The sequence below is a fragment of the Capsicum annuum genome, chromosome 1 (assembly GCF_002878395.1).
Source record: "Capsicum annuum cultivar UCD-10X-F1 chromosome 1, UCD10Xv1.1, whole genome shotgun sequence".
Taxonomy (NCBI): Eukaryota; Viridiplantae; Streptophyta; class Magnoliopsida; order Solanales; family Solanaceae; genus Capsicum; species Capsicum annuum.
The window spans coordinates 85,592,203-85,613,083 of record NC_061111.1 but is presented as its reverse complement, the minus strand read 5'-3'; positions in this window follow the sequence as shown (position 1 = coordinate 85,613,083).

Sequence of the window (20,881 nt, the reverse complement as noted above, 5' to 3'; positions counted from 1 at the left end):
ATGTTTGATTAAATGCCTATGTGAATGAAGTAGTGCCATTATAGCATATTAATATAAAATCCCCATTTGTGTATAAGTTAATTTATGCTAAGTGTTTGTTTAAAGGCTTTGGTGAATGAATTATGAGACATTAGTGTGCATGCCTATACAGCTACAAGTTTATGACTTTCAAATACTTGAAGAGATACTTCATTGATTGTATTATGAATAATAGACGATTGCCATATTGTTTAAGAATTGTTATGCTTTACTTTTATGTTATCAAGTCCTAGGGGGTATTTAATACCCGACAATTTAGCTGATTGCCTAGAGCCAGCATCAGTTTTCAAGATACTCTTAATCAAGCCTTGATCAATAGAACTCAGTCAGTGACAAGACTTAGAAAGACTCAGTAATCTCAGTATCAGTCTATTACAGTTTAGTATGCGGTTTAAACCTTAATAGTATTCAAGTAATTAATTCAGTACTCAGTAGGATTCAGCCAGTTAACAGAATTTAATAGTATTCCGTCAGTCAACAGAATCCAATGAACTCAGTTAGATCAGCCAGGTAACATGATCAGTAACAGATTAAGCTCAGTCTAGTACAGTCTAAGAATCAGTTCAGTGTCTTCAGTTGGGAGTAGGATTCATCACCGAGTGAGGGCACGGATGACGGCTTCCCCTTTAGTCAGGAAAAGTCGTTGGTAGCAGTCTTTGTACTCTAGAATAGCATGGCCAGTGCAGGATGAAGAGTCACCATTATATTAAGGTTTGACTACCTCCCAAGAGTCACCCATTAGATTAGGCTTGACATTCTGTTTAGGGCCACCTGTTAGACAAGCTTGACCATAGAAGTGTCTTTACCCGTGGCACGGTACTGACACCCTTCCAGCTGGGGTTACAAGTTGGAACCCACTAGTTTAGATTCGAGGCAAGTCAGTTAGATGACTACCTCCTACAGTCTCGGGTTCATATTCAATCTTAGTAATAGAACTCAGTTTAGCTATACAGAAATCAGGACTATCAGATGCAGTCAATCAACTCAGTAAAGAACTTAGATAGTTCTAGAGATTCAAAGATAACCTGTTAGATAGGTTTGATCTCATTTTCAGTTAATCATTATCAGTATCAGCAGATTCAGAGATCACCCGTTAGATAGGCTTGATCTCATACTCAGTCAATCATTATCAGTATCAACAGATCCAGAGATCACCTACTAGATAGGCTTGATCTCAGATTCAGTTAATCAAGTGTCAGACATCAGTAAACCTAGTTATCAGTAATCCAGTTATTAGAACTCAGTATTCAGTGTTACTACAATTTTAACTGTAGTTTATGCAATTTTACATATATTCCTCATTTAGTTTACTCATGTTATTCAGTCAGCTATAGTTCATGCATATGAGCCTTTGCATTTAGCCTTACCTCATCTAGCATACCAGTACATTCTTACGTACTGACATATACTTTTCTGTGCTATGTTATTTTATATTATAGGTTCAGAAGCACGAGATTTAGAGCACCCTTAGCAGTCAGATTCAGCCAGCGGCAGTAGACTTAGCAGTGAGTCCTCATTATTCTAGGGTTTTCTATTATTTCATTGTATTTCTAGATTCAGTATTTTGGTAGACGGAGTTAGTTGGGAGATTGTCCCATCAACTCCTTATTCAGACAGTCTAGAGGCTTACAGACTAGATGTTCAGACAGTTGCTTTAGTATTTTGATACTGTATTCAATTGTATTTTTATTTTTGAACATTATGGCAAGTTTTCGCCAGTTGTTTTCCACATTTTTACACTATATTATGCAGTTCTCAGTTACAGGTACCCAAAAAAGGTTAGCTTTTGGTCTTTTGGGATCATAAGCACCATGTATTGTTCGGGGTTTAGAATTTGGGGCATTACAAATAGTTATTTCAAAATCAATTAAAAATTAAAGAAGCTCAAACTAATTTGAATAGGGAAAGGCAAAAATTAGGTGTCAACAAGGGCTATCTATATACTAGAGATGTAATAGTTACTGTAGTCAAACTCAATAAAAGGCATGTGATCATCACTACTACCTTTGAAATCGATCACGCAAGTTCCCAACATATCCTCTATGATCTAAGTGGTTCCCTCTGCCTAATCATATATCTACAGACGAAAACATATGCTAAGATGAATTTGGGTACCAAGACCCTTCTAAAGAGACTTACAGAACTATGAAGTAAATTGAGTACCCTTATCCAAAATGATAGTCAAAGAAACTCCATGACACTTAATAATCTCTCTAAGATAAATTCTATCATAGTCCTTGGTTAAATTTATAGTGTAACTAGCAGGAAATTTACAGACTTAGATATCTGGTCCACAATATTCAAATAACATCATGTTGTCGGTGAGTATGATGCAACCCTATTGTAAAGTTCATTCATCACTTCCCACTTTGAAGTAGAACTGCTAATATTCTAAGCCATACCACCTAGTCTCTGGTGTTCAACCTTGACTTGCGGGAAATTTGAAAAGTTTTGGCCAAGAATTCAATGAAATCTTTTTTCATGTCATTCTACTAATAGACTTATCATAGATCATGGTACATCTTAGTGACTCTTGAGTGTAGAGAATACCAAGAATAGTAAACTTATGTCAACATCCATTATCTTAAGTCATCAACATCTAGGACACATAATTTGCTCGGACAATGAAGAACAATATCTCCTTCTTGAGAGAAAATCTCAAATTTTTAGCTTTAGGTTGTTTTCAACTTATGAAAAATTGGAATGCTATATTGTTTTTCCTTCACCTTTGCTACTAAAGAAGATTCCAAACCATGTCACTACATTCAGTTGAATCAACCAACTAAACTCCTAATTAGCAAGCCTATGAACATCGCAAACTAATTCTTTATTTTCATTCTTTACATGAGCAACATTACCCATATGCCCTAAAGTGATAACCTTCCATTTTAAGACTGGTTCATTTGGAAACTAAAAATTAACAACTCTATTTCTACAATCAACTAAGGAATAACATGAATGTAGCCAATCCATGTCAAGAATGACATCAAAATCAATCATATCTAACTTTACTAGATAAATTAAGGTGATTTTTTGGAAAACTATGACTGGGAAATATTTATCCCATTTAGCTATGATTGACTCACTAAAAGAAGTAGAGACTGAGAAAGGTTATAAAATTATTTTGAGACTGGCAACGAAGTCTACAATAATATAGGGAGTCATAAAGGAAAGTATTGCTCGGGGATCTAATAAGGCGTATATATAAATATAGAAGACTCATAATGTACCAGTGACTATATCAGGGGAACCCTCCTAATCCTATCGAGTCTACAAAGAATAGAATCTATTCTAACATTGTTTGCCACCTGCACTAGATGAAGCATCCTGTTGAGTTAAGCGACTTGCTTGAGCTATTGATGAATTTAATTAGGTCTGCTGGTGAAAATATCTACCCATCTATAAGGTAACTAAGTGCTCTCTCAACCTATTACCTGAATTTCCACATCTAAAACAACTATGACAACCAGTCGTACACTCTATTGGTAGTTCTTACCATATTTTTACTAACCAAAAAAGTGTATCCACTAGTAATGTTGTCCTGGTACTTAGAGCCTGGTGCTCTATCCCAATGCTTCTATCTGAACTTTGGTATTAGGGAACTATTAGAGTATAGGTCTAGAGTTGAAGACCCTTGATGAAACTAAGTTTGATTACCACCACCCAATTTCTGTTAAGAATAATCAAAATATAATGTTCTTGCTATCCTAGCCGCCATTTCCTTCTCTTTAATTTTTTCTTCCACAATCTAATAACCATGAGTCATAAGTGTGTAAATGTCCATTTCTTTGACTAGCATAGCAGTCCTACACTCCTTAATCACAAACTCAGAGACACCAAAAACAAACTCACTTATGTGGGCCCTTAAATCAACCATAATAACTAGAGATACTTAAAGAGCTGAGTAAACTTGTGAGAATACTCTTCCACTGACATATTTCCCTATTTCACATTGATGAACTCTTCAACCTTAGCTTCTCTTAACTCAAGGTAAAAAATCTATCCAGAAAATTAATTACAAACTCATCTTAATCCATTAGGCCTGCATCTACACATCTATCTTTCTTCTACTATTTATGACTAGTATGAGCCACTCCCTTCAGCTTATAGGTGGCTAAATTTGTATGTTCAACCTTAGAACCTAAGTGGCCTTCTGCATTTTATCAATAAACTCATATGGATCTTTTTCTACCTTTGAACCATGGAACTTTGGAGGATTCATTCGAGTGAAGTCTAGGACTCTAGTTGCTATGGAATTTTCATTTAGATTAACTAGTGCAGCATCATACCGATTAACTTGAATGGTCATTTTCTGAGAAAGAACATAAAAGGCATTCCTAAATTTAGTATGTGTAATCACTTATTCAAAGGGTCAACTAGAGTTGGTGTCGCTTGTTGGTTTCTATTGTCGTTTCTATTTCCATTTAATCTTCTAAGAGGCATGTTCCATAAATGCATAGATCACAAATTAGAAGAATTTTAAATAAAGTTCACACCCTATCATGCGATATGAACATAAAATAATTGAAACTTTCCTAAAATATTTCATAGCCTCTCACTCATAAATATGGATCACTTCACACCCATGAATGAGACTCTACTTAATATGATATTTAGATACCCTAGGAAACTTTAAACCAGATGCTCAGACAATAAGTTTGTCACAATTGAGTCTACATCGTAGTCGCAACACAGTTCTTAGCATCACAAGTGACACCAAGGTAACCAATGGCTTGACATATACTATGATTTCTGAAATAAGACTGAATAACTGAAAGTGGAAGCTAAATGAATAATCTAATGGATATAAGTCTAAAAATATCATAAAGATGAAAAAATATCTAACTAACTATCTAAAAGCCTCTAATATTTGATGAGTGACTAGGATGAACCCCCATCTAACTCTACCTATATAAAAATTTTAGAAAAATAATAATAAATATCATCCTCAGAAGATAAGGATTCACCACACACTGTTGCTGATATCAGTACGAGATTATGCTAACCACAAGATGGATGCTGAGCGTCTAAACCTATATCATAAAATAATACAATACAAAAGGTTATGTGATTAGTACTTTAAATGTACTGAGCATGTGATATAAGCACTATAATACATATGATTAAACATATTGAATACATGAGACTAATAAATATAATCCAACAAAATAACCTAAGTAAATAAGTGTAAGATTGATAAATATTATAACTAAATAGATTGAATCTAGGGTAATGCAATGGCTAAGTATCGATATGCCTTATTTGAGCTAAATGTGATCTAACCTATAACCCCAACTGGAAGGGTCCTTTATACCTTGCCAAGCTATAAATACTAACGGACGTGGATCCACTAACTGTTTTCCATAAAGAATAAGTTGTCAGCCTAATCTGGCAAGTGACCCTTTAGAATAAAAAATTGCAACATATTTTGAGGACTTAGGGACTTTTACTAAAGGTCCCAGCCTAACTGTCAAGTGAGCCTTCATTTATGTGTCTGCTTAGTGTTAAATGCTACTCCCACCTGAATTTTAAACTAATATATACTGAATAGCTCAATAATACTAATGTTTTGAGACTGGATGATAGATTTTATGACTAAAAGTACTTTAGAATCTATAAAACTGAATACTAAACTAACTATTCAAATGATGTTAAGTTATTGGATGTTTATAACCCATTATCTTTGAAAAATATAGTTATTCATGACAATTTCTATTTTTTGATAGAGTAAAATTTCGTAAACTACAAGTCCCAAAATACTGAATATCAACATACTATGAGCCATAAAATGACATGTCTATAAAGGTACTAAATTTTGTGTGAAAACAAGTATTTATAGACTATTAATTATGGGAAATAAAAATACAAAAAGAATCATGTCTTCAATGAAAACCCAATTTCTAAAAAATGAATTAACTAAGAAACTGAATTTACATAGGACTCAATGGGTAAAGGGATGACCATTGATAAAATCGCATACCTAGAAGTAAAATCCTTACTATAACTTTGAACTTGGAGCTTTAAAGTAAAGAACCATAGTTTTTTTGGTTGAGTAGAAAGTTTAATCACCTATTTTTTATTTTACTCTAAGTGTTTACGTGAGTTTGAGGGGAATGAGGGATTATGAGTAGGTTAGACTTAAATATTCTCCTATGATATAGCCATAATTACATAGTATAGGGGGTTAAATAATAGAAAAAGACAGGATTGCCCCTTACAAAATCATAACTGAAAAGTTGGTGTAGACAACGAATGGACTAACCATACCCCATCATATGAACCAACGGGTTATTAGTTTTGATCGCTGCTACTTATGGTTCATGAGGGTTCTCTGGACTGTATTAGACAGCCAAAGGGATGGATCATTAGCTATGCCAATGGTTCATTGGTTTCTCTCATGTCCACTAAGGTGTTTTTCTTACTTTCAGGACTTTTTGGTTGCTCTATATATGAGCATATAGGATAGTTTGTCATATGATTCGTAATATCAAACAGCTTGACAGTACTTTATTAAAATGGCCATAACTTCTTACTCTAGAATTGGATGATAACTAGTCACTGGTGTTATAAAAAATACTCAAATAACTTTAATTTGATTGGTCTTGAGATATAAAACTCTTCATGTTTTAGGAGTTATGCTCATTTGAAGTTGATCCCTAGTAAAAGCTTACACAAAAACTCAATCAGTAAAGAAGCTTTCAACTTAACTTTGATCTAGAAGTTCCTTATTACCTTAATCTATATGTAAAGATCCTCTCATACTAAGAAATTATTGAGTTTGGTTCTATACATAATTAAAGTATGATTCAGATCTTAGTTTAGCAATTAGAGGTGTTACAAAGGTCATTTAAGCCACTGCCTGAAAATAAAAATTCCAACAAGGCCACACTAACTTAAAAGATCTGCAAAAGATGTTTACAATCTATTAAGATGAAAAAACACTGACAATTCATCAATACATGGCCTCAACATACCCATTAGATATACAAAGTAAAAGATGAATCTAAACTTAGCAACTTCAGAAATAACAGAGTGTATAACCCTTCTGTTGAGCTCAACCGCATGCAATGAGGACCCTATCTACCTAATAACCTGTATGCATGAATACAACATCCCCTATGAAATAAGGATGTTATCATGAAATTATAAACTATGTAAGATGATGAATTACTAATTAAGACGTTAGAATGAAATAATATACTAAGTATGTAGTATGACAGAATAATCAAAACATTAGAACTTGAAACAAAAACCACACTACCTATGTAGGTTACTTCCACTCCCCAAATAACAAGAATTCAATCATCAAACAACACCTACCTTGGCCCTTGTAATTTTGGCAGGTTTCAACCATAATCACATGATAGTGAATGCAACTGAATACAATGCAACTCAATTAAAACAGATAAACCTTAGCCTCGAATATCTTACCTATACCTTTGTTCATCCAAATTAAACATCTATAATATAAAGGAAAAATAGTTCGATGGACCCTTGTACTATGTCCAATTTGTAATGTGGATACTTATACTTACATGTTTGTCATCTGGACCCTTGAATCCACTAAAAAACAATATTTTGAACACTTTTTGGTGAGTGTAACACACTCGCCCATGTCAGCTTCCATGTTACCTTCCATGTTATTTTAAATACTATATTAAATTTCACATTATTTTTAAAATGCCACATAAAAATTAAATATTAAAAAAATGAAAAAATTAAATTGATAATTAAAAAAATTAAAATTAAAATTAGGTGAAATCATTGGCTCTCTTTTCTTCATTTTCTCTCTTCTTCGTCTCTCCACTCCCTCTTCTCCATCTCCACCGTCGTACTACTATTACTGGTGTGAAAACAACCCATCAGCACGCTGCCATCATGTACCACCAGTGTAAACCCCTACCAGCCTCCACCCTCTCGTCCATGTATGAAGGATAATTTTAAAGATTCATTGCACAAGTTTTGTTGTCAAATTATTATTGTGTTGTGAAAAGAAATTTTGTATGCAGATATATGATTGTTGGCATGTCTTTGATTATTTGGATGTAGTTAAGATAAGATTGAGTAATATTTTTTTTCCTAGGTTTATCATAAAAAATCAAAATTTACAACATAAAATGAAAAATTGGCAAATTTTTATTTCCTAAGGCCATGAGTTTTTACCGGAATAGGGAGTTCACCAGCGAGGGAACCAAAGTTTTCTATGCTGGAAAAAGAAAAATTTTGTGAATTTCTATTCTGAGAATTTCCAGAAAAAGAGTCCTTTTCATCATCTTCATGCAATTCTTGTAAACACCCATCTTCAAAATCTTTATCAGAAAATCCAAAAGTTCATCAACTTCAAAAATCATCATTTGCTCCATTATTAATCCCTGTTACACACCATAAATCATCAATAAAAACTTGTTGGGTACTTTTCATAGCTATATCTAAAAGAAGACTAGGTTCCAATGCTCTTGCTTCAATCAACTCCATGAGAAAAAATAAGCACAAAATTGAAAACTACGATAAAGGTTTGTGTTTTTTTAAGGTACAAGAATTTTATGTTGGTTTTTATTGGTAGGAAAATTGGAAGAAGAAGTTTGGAGAATTTCGGGTGAAGGCTAAAAAAATAAATTTAAGAAGAAGAGTGTTTGGGTTAAAGCACTAAAAAAGGGGGAAAATTAGTGGGGGCTATTATTTTTTTCCTCTTTTTATCTAACTTTCTCTCTCCTTTTTAATTTTTTTAATTATTTGAATATAAAATTAATCAAAAATTAACGCCCACTCACACCCTAGGCGCGTGCCTGCACGTGTGTTGTCCTAATCAGCCATTTTAATGCCACATAAGTCTGATCAATGGTCAAAGGGTTTAAAATATTGCTTTTTAATGAGTTCAAGGGTCCAGATAACAAACATGTAAGTAGGAGTATCCAATTTACAAAACGAACATAGCACAAGGGTCTATCGAGCCATTTTGCCTAATATGAATGACCTATTTTTGTTTACTTGTAGCATAATATTTTGTCCTTTTCGTTCTTATATCACTATAGTTACTGCAACACACTGAGCCCCTAAGGCCCTACACACGACTAGTAATAATAATATCTTATAAAATACAATGCATGTTAAGTACGCAAATACCCATATCCTATACTGAAGGATATGAATGCATATGGTGCAGGAAAATACTCCAATCCTCGATGAAAAATCATAAATACATGTGGGGTAGGTGAGCACTTCGACCCTATCCTCAATGGCACAAATGCATGTGACATAGGTATACACCCCAATCCTAGCATCAAGTACATAAAATGCATGTGGTATAGATATATACCCTGATCCTAGGCCCAAGAAGAATGACACATGTAGTGTAGGTCTACACCCCTATCCTAGCCATAAGGAAATTAAATGTAATGCGTATGCACCATGCATATGTATGTGATAAAACAACATGGACATTGAGACACAACAACAATCTCAACTAACCCAACAGTTCATTAAAAAATATATAAATTTCTAAGAGAGACAACCAGGCCACCATGATATCTAAGAGCACATAAGTTATGCGAGGCAATAAGACTAATATGATATCTAAAAGAACACAAATTATTATGCAGGCCAACATGACTATCATGATATCTAAAACTAGATAAATAGTGATCCAAGATGACAGGAGCACCATGATATCTTTAACAACTAATGCATGAACAAGTATGCATACAAATAACAAGCCCATAAGCAACTCTCATCTAATTATATCTCTTTTGCACCACATTCATAATACCATGATCAATCCAACCCTAAAAAATTCCAATAATCATAAAAATATATAAAACTGTCTCTTATTTCCTAAATTGACTTGTAAAAAACATCATTGGATATTATATTTTAACAAGAATAACATCAACAATAATTTAGACACATCTAGCAACTGACTCATCAATAGCATACTAGACCCAAAATTTAAAAACATTAAGAAATTATATCAAAAATAAAGGAATAGACTTTACATACCTATTAATCTACCTTCATAAACTCTGCAACATGAAATATACATGATGGAAAAACCACAAAACTAGTGAAATTACAGAATTTAGCTCGGGAAAATATCCCCTCTTTAATGTAAAAATATATATGTAGATTTGTGTGTATGAATGTGCATGTATGTGTGTGTGTATATATGTATATATATATATATATATACGTATATGTGTGTATATATATATGTATGTATATGTATGGGTGTGTGTGTATATATAAGTGTATGTATGTATATGTATGTGTATGTATGTATATATATGTGTATGTATATGTATGTATGTATATATATGTGTATGTATATATATATATGTATGTATATGTATGTATATGTATGTATATATATATATGTATGTATATATATGTATGTATATGTATGTATGTATGTACACATATATATATACATATATATATATACATACACATATATATACATATACATATATATATATATATACACATACTTATATATATATATATATATATATATATATATATATATATATATTTTGCAAACCATATGAAAATCTTAACTTGACTCTTTAAGGAAAGTGAATGAAAGTTATATTAATAGTACATATCTATATATCTGTATACAAAAATGAAATGGGTAGTTTAGATTTAATTAACATATGTCAACTAGTGGCTGCTTCCACTATCATAATTAAAAATATTTTCAGCCCTTTCCTCCACTTCCACGTGGAATTAGAGTGGATGCATAAAAAAAGATCGTGAAAGTGGAGGTGGAAGCATAAAAAATAAAATTTTTGTTATTTTATTATATTTTTATTCTGGTATTATCTAGTTTCGTACTAAAATATATATAATTATTTTTGTTAAATTTAAATTTAATTGAAAATTATTTGAAATAAAGGCTATATCATATAATAATAGCTTTTTAATATAACTAAACCTACTCTCTCCTTTATAATATTAATAGCTTATAAAAACGCTTAAAAAAATAAGTACATACACAAATATATCATAACTAAGATTTTGTTTCACAAATACTTAAGACTTATTTGAAAGAAAATACGGAACCTTTTTAAATTAGATTTTTAACAAAATTTCCTTTTTAATTGAATTATAATTTAAATCAAATGTTCGCAAACATGTGTGGTGTTATGATAAAATTCTAAAATTCAGGCCTATAAGCTTTCAATACGGGATGAAGGATAACGTTAAATACTTAGGTTGTTATAGGTGGAGCATACAAAATTTGCTACTACAGGTCATATTGTACAGTTTAATGTTATGCCCACTAAAGACTCCCAGAGGCAATCCTAGTATCTTAACTGAGATTTGTACTTGCACACGTTACCAGGCTATCAATCACATTTTGTTTGAAGTTCATCCTATAGCTAGATGGTTGTGACTTATGGATATGTCTTATTTCAAAGAGAAGCTCGATGTTTGCCGAGTATTTTTTATAAAAGATTGATTCTTTGTGAGCACTACACTACACTAACAAGAGATCGATTGTGTTTGGTCTACATGTTGATGACAGAGACATCCATGAATGTGAGAGTGGTTATGGTAGCAAAGATGAAGCACTCAAGAAGGGGATCGGGCAGAAGTTTTTACTTTGGTAGCATACTTGAGCAATTACTCTATCGAGATAAGTCATTTGAGGAGCCACCAAACTCTTATCTATCGAGGGTTGAGCCACAAATTAATGTCACAATGGAGAACAACCTATATGATATCCAGGGAGTCACTATGATCATTATTGAGTGTCATACCCATGACAATAACCTTTGAGTCCACTTGGATGGTGTGTTGGCATATAGGTGAGGATAGGTGGCAAACCCGCCCTTGAAGTTTAGAGGGCTATTTGGATAAGTGTTACCTACTTCATCAACATTCTCAACTAACTTGCAAGATAGGATTATTGTTTTATGAGCCTATCGGTGACAACTGCCTATTACTCTTACCTCAGTCCATAATAATATGGATTCTTTTTTAATTAGAGTCTGGCTTAAGAGTTTATTTATTTGCTAAATGAAATTTTTTGTACAAAGATGATGTTATGGATGAAGATGAGGATGTTGAGATCCTAGATTAGGAAAATAATGCCATATACACTGAGTGATAAGGAGGCTTATCCTCGACCATGTAGTTTTTTTCTACTTCTCTTGTACATTATTTTTTATTTTGACGTCGGAAATAGTGCCTATTTTGAGTGGGATGAGAAAGAGAAATTTCATTTATCTTTATTTTGTTCTATTTAAATTTTGTACTTTCTATTTTTGTCCCTTTTGATATTATTTTATTTCTTACATTCTTAAGTTATCAATTTGAGTTCTATTTCATAATAGTAATTTATGATTATTATAATAGTTAATATTTTGTGTGTCACACTAGAAGGTTGTTTTATTAGTCCAATCCTTGAATATTTTTATGGATTGATGACGACTGTCAAGAGAGAAAATTAGCCTTTTAGGATAATGAAGAGTAATCAAACACATTTTGAATGCTAGGTAATTAATCTAGAATCACTAGGACAGTGTTAGGTGACTTTTTAAAAATATTACGCATAAAAAGATAGATATATTTTAGTTGAGACATGTAGGCCCCCTGCTGAAAGGGCCTCAGTGTGTGTTAACTGCACGAACCAGAGAAAATCCAATGGAAAGCTAAAGCCATCAAGTAAACTAGCCATCTCAAAATATATCAAGTGTGACATGCACATAGGTTATCAAAACCAAACCTCATATCAGAAAACACGAGTTTCCAGTATAAGTCATCTAAGGCCCAAACCTTCACGGATTTTCTACATACCCCCCCCCCCATTAAGCCTAATTTAAAGAAAGTTTCACATAATGGTGACATCCAAGCTACACATCCTCTTAGAAGATGATATGGTCGCTACCAAATATAGTAACCTAACATAGGTTGGGGTCGAATTCCAAGGGCATAGGTGGATTCACGACTCTCAGTTGTTGAAATCCGAGGGTTGAACTAGAAAAGTAAATGAGGGGTTTTGAGTATTAATGTCAAACCAGTAGCAAATATCAACTTCAGTTGTAATCAATTATAAGTGAATACTAGGATTGTGTTCCCCATGGCTTCTCAACTCTGTAGGATTATCGTGCTATGTTGAACCAACCGGATACTTTGCATGCAGAATCGCTAAGTAATGTACTATCTATAGTCTTTTGAATGAGCAAAAAGATTTCACCCTTTACCTTTCGAGTCTCAAGATGTCGCTTTAATAACCCTTATCTTGATCCCAGTTAACTATTACCTTTTGAATCTCTAGTTATTAGATGACACCTAACCATCTCACTTAGATAATACCTAGTAGTGTGGATCGACAGTTAAACTCCAAATCAATGTTGTCATTATCTTTTATAAGTCACTACTCCTCTATTGGAGTAAGTAGCAATAATCTAGATGGGATCCTAACATTTGCAACCACTAGAATAACTATTAAAGTGAAGATAATATAATGCATGCATGGGTACTAGTGCAGAAAAATAATAGCACTTCCCCTGCTTCGCCAATCCACTAGGGTTTCCACAACCCTAGCTATGGGTTTTAGCCATACATTCTTGTGAAATAATCAATAACATTCATAATTAAAAGCATAGATGAAATCATAATAATAAGAAGTAGAAAACCCACAACCATAATTGAATTAGGCAACTGAAGTTAATTCAAGATAATCCCAAGATCAAAATCTAACCTTAGAGTCAAAATATGTTTGTGAATATCAAAAGCGTGTAAATCCTACTAAAAAACGCATAACGGGTATTGATGGTACATGAGAAAAAATACAAGGCCAACTTGACTTGATGGTCCTACATTTGACTCTAGAAAATTGTTCTTTTACCTCAACTACAACGGTTCAAACCTAGAGGTACGCATTGAGACTTTTTTATTTGCTAAAAAAATAGTACATGAGAAAACCCTAAAACCAAAGCCTGTACGAAATAGGAGAAAACAGGGTTGGTGGCCACTTATGGTCTGCACTTGCACCCTGACCCTGAGAGCAGGTAGCACTTGCGGTCTGTAAAAAGGGCACAAGTACCGAACACAAGTGCAAAAACACAATTTTCTTACAAAGCTCTTGTGACTTTGGATATCTAGCACTTTATTTGCCATCATGCGGTCCATAAGTGCTACTTGTAGTCCACATATTAACTTAGCAAGTTCCAGGAGTCATCTTTTCAGCTCTTTTTAAAGTCTCAAACATGCTTTGATCATGACCAAGCCGAAAAGTTCTCGAATATCCATAATTACTCCAATAAGTAGCCAAAAATACCTTTTTCATCTTTCTAACGAACTTAGTTTCCAAAACATGATTTCCTACAAAACAAACCCAAAAAGCATCATATCTAACAAAACAACCTCAGAAACTTGCATATTTTCCTTGTTTTAAGTGTCGAAAGTGCTATATTTATATAGCACATCAACACCCTCAACTTAGAACGTTTGCATGTCCTCAGGAAACAAAACACAAAAAAAAAAAATCGATGCTTAACTAGGAGAATCTAAGCTATTCAAGGCAGACAGTCAACAGTTTTAAGCTCAAAACATAGCAACCCCCCTCCAACCTTACTTTGCAAAATCAACTGTGTATGAACATAAAGCACAACAATGTGATGCAATAGGATCAAGGTATGGCATTACATTAGTAACAGACAAACACGCATATGTATAAGTTACACTACCCAAAACAACCAAGTAATTTGCAATATAACTCATGTTCCCTCACAACAAAGATGCCCCACTCACTCATATTAAATAGTGCATGATAATGCAAGGACAGTCAAGAGACACTCACGCTCAGAAGAGAAGTTCCAATTAATGTGCATCAAATACCATAAGCTTGCTCTTAATTTCTTTACCTTAATTTTTAAATAGTCAAGTTAGGATCACTATAGGACTTTTCTCGGTATGTAATGTAGGCTTGGGGGATGGTATGGTACATATGGTCATATCAAGTGACTAAGCCTCCTTTGTACGAGACGAACCTTGGGGTCTTACTTACTAGCCAATTTCTTTTTTATTCCATCTTTATTTCTCCCTTTTTATTCTTTATTGCACATTCAGGATGTTGTGGTCTTTTATTCTTTCTTTTTCTTTTTTTCACAAATTTTTCTTTTGTTTTTCTTTTTTTTCTTTTTTTTTCTTTTCTTTTTCTACCACACCCATCCTTACTAACTTTTTCTCTTATTTCACCCTTCTACATGCCCAGTTTAAATTACGCACCCCTTCGATATCCACCCTCAACATAGGAAGTAGTTTGTGACATGACTCTGTGCCAATGTGTGTGTGAGATACTACTTAGTTTCCTCTATGTGTTAAACTAAGTAGTATCTCACACACACATTGGCACAGAGTCATGTCACAAACTACTTCCTATTCGGTTCATGCAATTGTCAGCAAGTGATTATCATGTCTCTAATCCTAATGCCATAACAAGATCCATAATGTTCACACATACATACATTCACACAGTTCTAAAACATAAAATTTGGGGGGGTATTATTTTTCTAAAAAAATCCATGAAAATATGATAATTACCCTAAATACTTAAAAATCTCCTAATTACACATAAACAACACAATACAAAAGAAAAAAAATACAACCCAAATTATCATATACATGTCGGTTCTACAAGCATAGCACGATTGATAGGAAAAGAAGCACAGTAACAAAATCCCATGCTAACTATGGTAAATTTCACCCCCAAATAAAAACTGTGCACTATCCTCAATGTGCTAAAATAATATAAAACAAAGAGAAGTTAGAACATACCTAGAGTGCACTAAGCATCCGTGTGGCTTGGGTTTCATCCCAAGAAGGGATTGATTTACCGTAGCAGCAAGACTCAGCTACCTTGGCTACTCAAACTTTGCCAAGGTCCATTTTAACAAAGACTCTAACTTTCTCTAGGTTTTACATGTAGTTCTTAACCTGTTTGTTGTTTACCTTAAACGGTATGTCACCATCACGCTTTATCTCATTGGCACCATATGGTAATACCTTAACCACAGTAAATGTTCTAGTCCACCTAGATTTTATCTTGCTAGGAAACAAGCGTAGTCTTAAATTGTACAACAAGACCAAATCACCGGGTACAAACACTTTTTTCTCAATTTTTCTATCATGATACAGTTTCATTCTTTCTTTTTATACAGCTGAGTTCTCATAAGCACAGAGTCGAAATTCATCCAACTCATTCTCCTTCCTCAACCTCAAGTTTTTTACATCACGCCACGAAAATTTTAGCCTTTTTAATGCCTATATTGTCTTATGCTCAAGCTCAAGTGGTAAATGGAAAGCCTTGCTTCATATAAGCTTCTATGGAGAGAAACTACGGGGGTCTTATAGGCTGTATAGTTGGCCCATAATACATCATCTAACTTTCTAGACCAGTCAGTCCTGTTGGCACTCACAGTCTTTGCTAATATGGACTTTATTTCTCTGTAGGAGACTTCCACTTGTCCACTTGTCTGAGGATGGTAAGGTGTCGCCACCTTATTCCTTACACGATATCTATGAAGCAGATCTTCGAACAAGAGGTTGCATAAGTTAGACCCGCCATCACTAATAATAGCACGTGGAGTGCCAAATTGAGAAAAAAGATTTTTCTTTAAAAAGGCGGTGACTCCTCTACCATCATTATCTGGAAGTGCAACTATCTCTACCCATTTGAAAACATAGTCAACCACTACCAGAATGTATCTCATGCCATAAAAGCTCACAAATGGGCCTATGAAATCGGTGCCCCACACATTAAAAACTCTAACTCCAGAATCTGTGTCACGGGGAGTACTTGGTGCTATAAAATGTCGCCTTGATGCTGACATTGGTCATAGGACTTTCTAAAATAAAGAGCATCCTTGTAAATTAAAGGCCAGTAAAACCCACACTATAGAATTTTTTGGTTGTCTGCGTGCCACTTTAGTGACCCCTAACTAGTGATGAATGACAAGCCTGTAAATTCTCATCATCTTCACCTCTGGGATGCATCTCTAAATCACACCATCAGTGCATATCCTAAAAAAATACGGCTAATCCTAAAAGAAATTCCTTACCTCATATCTTTTTCGCTACTTGAAGGATAGGTCTTCTAGGACAAGATTATTTGCCAAATAGTTGGCAAAATCAGCAAACCAGGGAATCATATCTTAAGATACCGCCAACACTCGCTCATCAGTAAAAGCATCATCTATCTCAATATTATCCCCTAGTTTCTATATGGTCTCCTCCTCAAGTCTAGGTAGGTGGCCTGCAACCTAGTTTTCTTTTACTTTTCGGTCCTGTACTTCAAAATAAAACTTTTGTAGCAACAGAACCCAACAAATCAATCTTGGTTTGGAATCTTTCTCTGACATCAAGTATCTCAAGACTTCATGGTCAGTGTGTACTATGACCTTAGTCCCAATCTAGTAAGACTGAAAATTTTCAAAATCAAAAACACCACAAGTAGCTCTTGTTTTGTAAGTATAATTTTTCTATATGGGTTTTAAAGCTTTTCTAGCATAGTAGATGTCGTGTAGTATCTTTTCTCTTCTTTGTACTAGAACAGCACCCAAGGCCACTTCACTCACTTTATGCATTACCTCAAAAGGTGCAGACCAGTCAAGAGACACAATAATGCACATCGAAACCAACTGCTCATTTAGGCATTTGAAATCCTTGAGACGAGCATCATAGAATATAAATTTCACCTCTTTCTGTAAAAGTTTGCATATGGGACTTACAATTTTATAGAAATCCTTGAATATCCTCCTATAAGAACCAGCATGACCCAAAAAGCTCTGTATGCCTATAATTGACACTAGCGGTGGTAATTTATCAATCACTCAAACTTTTCTTTGTCACCTCAATACCCTGTTTGGAGATATTGTGCCCTAGTACAATATCTTTTTTCACCATGAAGGGGCATTTTTTTTAGTTTAGCACCAAGTTGTACTCTTCACATCTCTGCAGTGCACTAGACAAATAGACCAAACAGTCGTCAAATGATTCCGCAAACACTGAAAAGTTATCCATGAACACTTCAATAGTGTCTTCCACCATGTCATACAATACGGATATCATACATTTCTAAAAAGTGGCAGTCGTATTACATAACCCAAATGGTATTCTCTTGAATAAAAAAGTCTCATAGGGGCAAGTAAAAGTAGTCTTTTATTGGTCTTCGAGAGCAATCATGATTTGATTGTAACCAAAATACCCATCAAGAAAAACATACCAACCCCTGCCTGCTAATCGGTCCAGCATCTAATCTATGAATGGCATAAGGAAGTGGTTCTTTTGTGTCCACTTATTTATCTTCCTAAAATCCATGCATACTCTTCAACTGGTCACTAGCCTCATTGGTACTAATTCATTCTTTTCATTTGGAACCACTATGATTCCCCATTTATTTGGAACGCATTGAACTAGGCTTACACTTTTTCTATCTGTAATGGGAAAAACCACCCCAACATCTAACCAATTAATTATCTCATTTTTTGCTACCTTCTGCATAGGAGGATTCAGTTGTCTCTAGTGCTCGATACTGGGAATATTGTCCATCTTAAGATGAATTTTGAGTGTGCATAAACCAGGCTGAAACCCCATAATATCGGCAATGGTCCACCCGATATCTCTATTGAATTTTCTCAATACTAATGTCAAAGCTTCCATCTGTGCTCCTATAAAATCTTCTACAATGATCATGGTAAGGTTTTATTAGCCTCAAGAATGCATACTTCAGATGAGATAGGAGGGCCTTCAATTCCAATGCAGGTGGCTCCTTAATAAATTATTTGGCAGGAGGTGTGGTTTTGTTCTTTAAGTCTAGATCCAGCTTCTTAAGGGCATATTTGTAAGAACTTATGCCATGTAGTGCATGAATGAACTCATCATATTTATCTATCCCATCACTTTTAATGTTTATGATCATTGTTGCTAATGCTTCTAACCTTAGTCTCTCCTTAATAGGTACATCCACTATAACCACATCATCATCCATTGCATCAATTACTGCTACCACTCTCATATTATCAGGCTGTTGAACTGTCATGCATATATTCAACATTATTTGCTTATTACTCTATTTGAAAGTGATCTCCTCTAGGTCCATATCAATCAACACTCGACCAATGGATAAGAAAAGTCCATCAAAGATAATCATAGAGTGGGAATCCATTTCATAGTCTAAAATGATGAAATCTACCGGATAAGTGAATGATGCCACCCTCACTTCTACATTGCGCACAATACCCACTAGCTTCTTTAAAGATGAATCAGTCATCAACAACCTTGAAAATATAGGCTTCAGTTCTCCTAACCCTAAAACATTGTATATCACTAATGGCATAACATGTATTCCTGCTCTCAAATCATAAACATCCTGATTAATATCATAAGGCCGAATAGAGCATGGGATAGTGACTGCTCCTGGGTCTTCTTTTTATTCTACTGATGGTGCATGAAACTCTGTACTAAATTGTTACACTATATTTTAGAGCTTTTCTTTAACCTAGTCATTACCATCATCACTCTCAAAGTCATCATCACTACAAGTTATCTTCTTAAATTCAGCTTTAGATGGCTTATCTGCAATAATATTAGCCTTCTTTGTCTCATTAGTATCAAGAAAAAAAAGTTCATCAGGTGGGGAATCACTCTTTGTTATAATATCCAAATAATGAACCAGTGTTGGAGGATTCTACATAGCGTCACTAGGAAGGACACATGTCTATTGTTGGGCCAAAGTGGTAGAGATTTGCCCATACTGCTGCTCCAACTGCTTAATATCAATTGAATGTGACTCAAATTTTTGGGTCAGTCTTGAAATATTGGCCTTGAGTTCTTTAAGACAAGTTTCCCGTCTCTCTTTACCCTTCATCACCTTAGCCAACATCTCTTCTGTTCTTAATTCCACACCTCATCTACTACGTGAAATGTATTTGTATCTATCATCATATTATGACCTTGATTCCATTGCCCTTGGGCTTAGGAACCCGCCAACTAACAATCCACATACTTTGCATCCTCCTCTAACTCAGACTCATACACTCTAGAAGTTGTACCCTATGCCCCTACTGCATTAACCTTTGTAAAATTTACTATTGTAAATTGTTTTTCCAACTAACTAATATCTGTCCTCAATAGTGAAATCTCCTGAGGTACAACATCTTCAGCTACTCTCCATTAACTGAAACCTACAATGGCATAAATGTCAGAACCTCTATAAACCTCCCTAGTTTTCCACCCTCGGTTAGTTAATGAGATCTGATCCATAATACTTAAAGCCATCTTCTATCATAATCTCATGAAGGCTCCTCAGGATATAATGTCTGTTATTGCTTTGGAACTGATAGACAGGGCTCTATTAAATATTTCCAAAAAGCTTATCCCTAAAATTCGGTGGTTGGGCACTATGCTAAGATTCTTCTTGAACCTGAACCATGTCTCATACATAGATTCTAACTGCAACTGTCTAAAGTTATAAATATCATCCTTGAGCTATAACACCCAGTATGGAGGAAAGAACTTATGCAAGAATTGTCTGCATAACTCACTCCATATAATGATAGGCCCTCTTGGAAGTTCCCCAAGCCATAAAGATACTTCTCCAGTAAGCGAGAAAGGAAATAACCTCAGTTTCAGTGCCTTTTGATCTACCCCTGGAATGGTTTATGAAGTATAGATTCCAATAAAATTTGACAGATTTATATTTTTATCATCTGTAAACAACCCCACAAGCACACCCTTTAAGTATAGGAGCTGGATTATAGCACTTGAGATATTAAACATGATATCTGGGGGTAAAATAGGAGAGATAATGGCTCCAGTCTCAGTCGGCTTAACA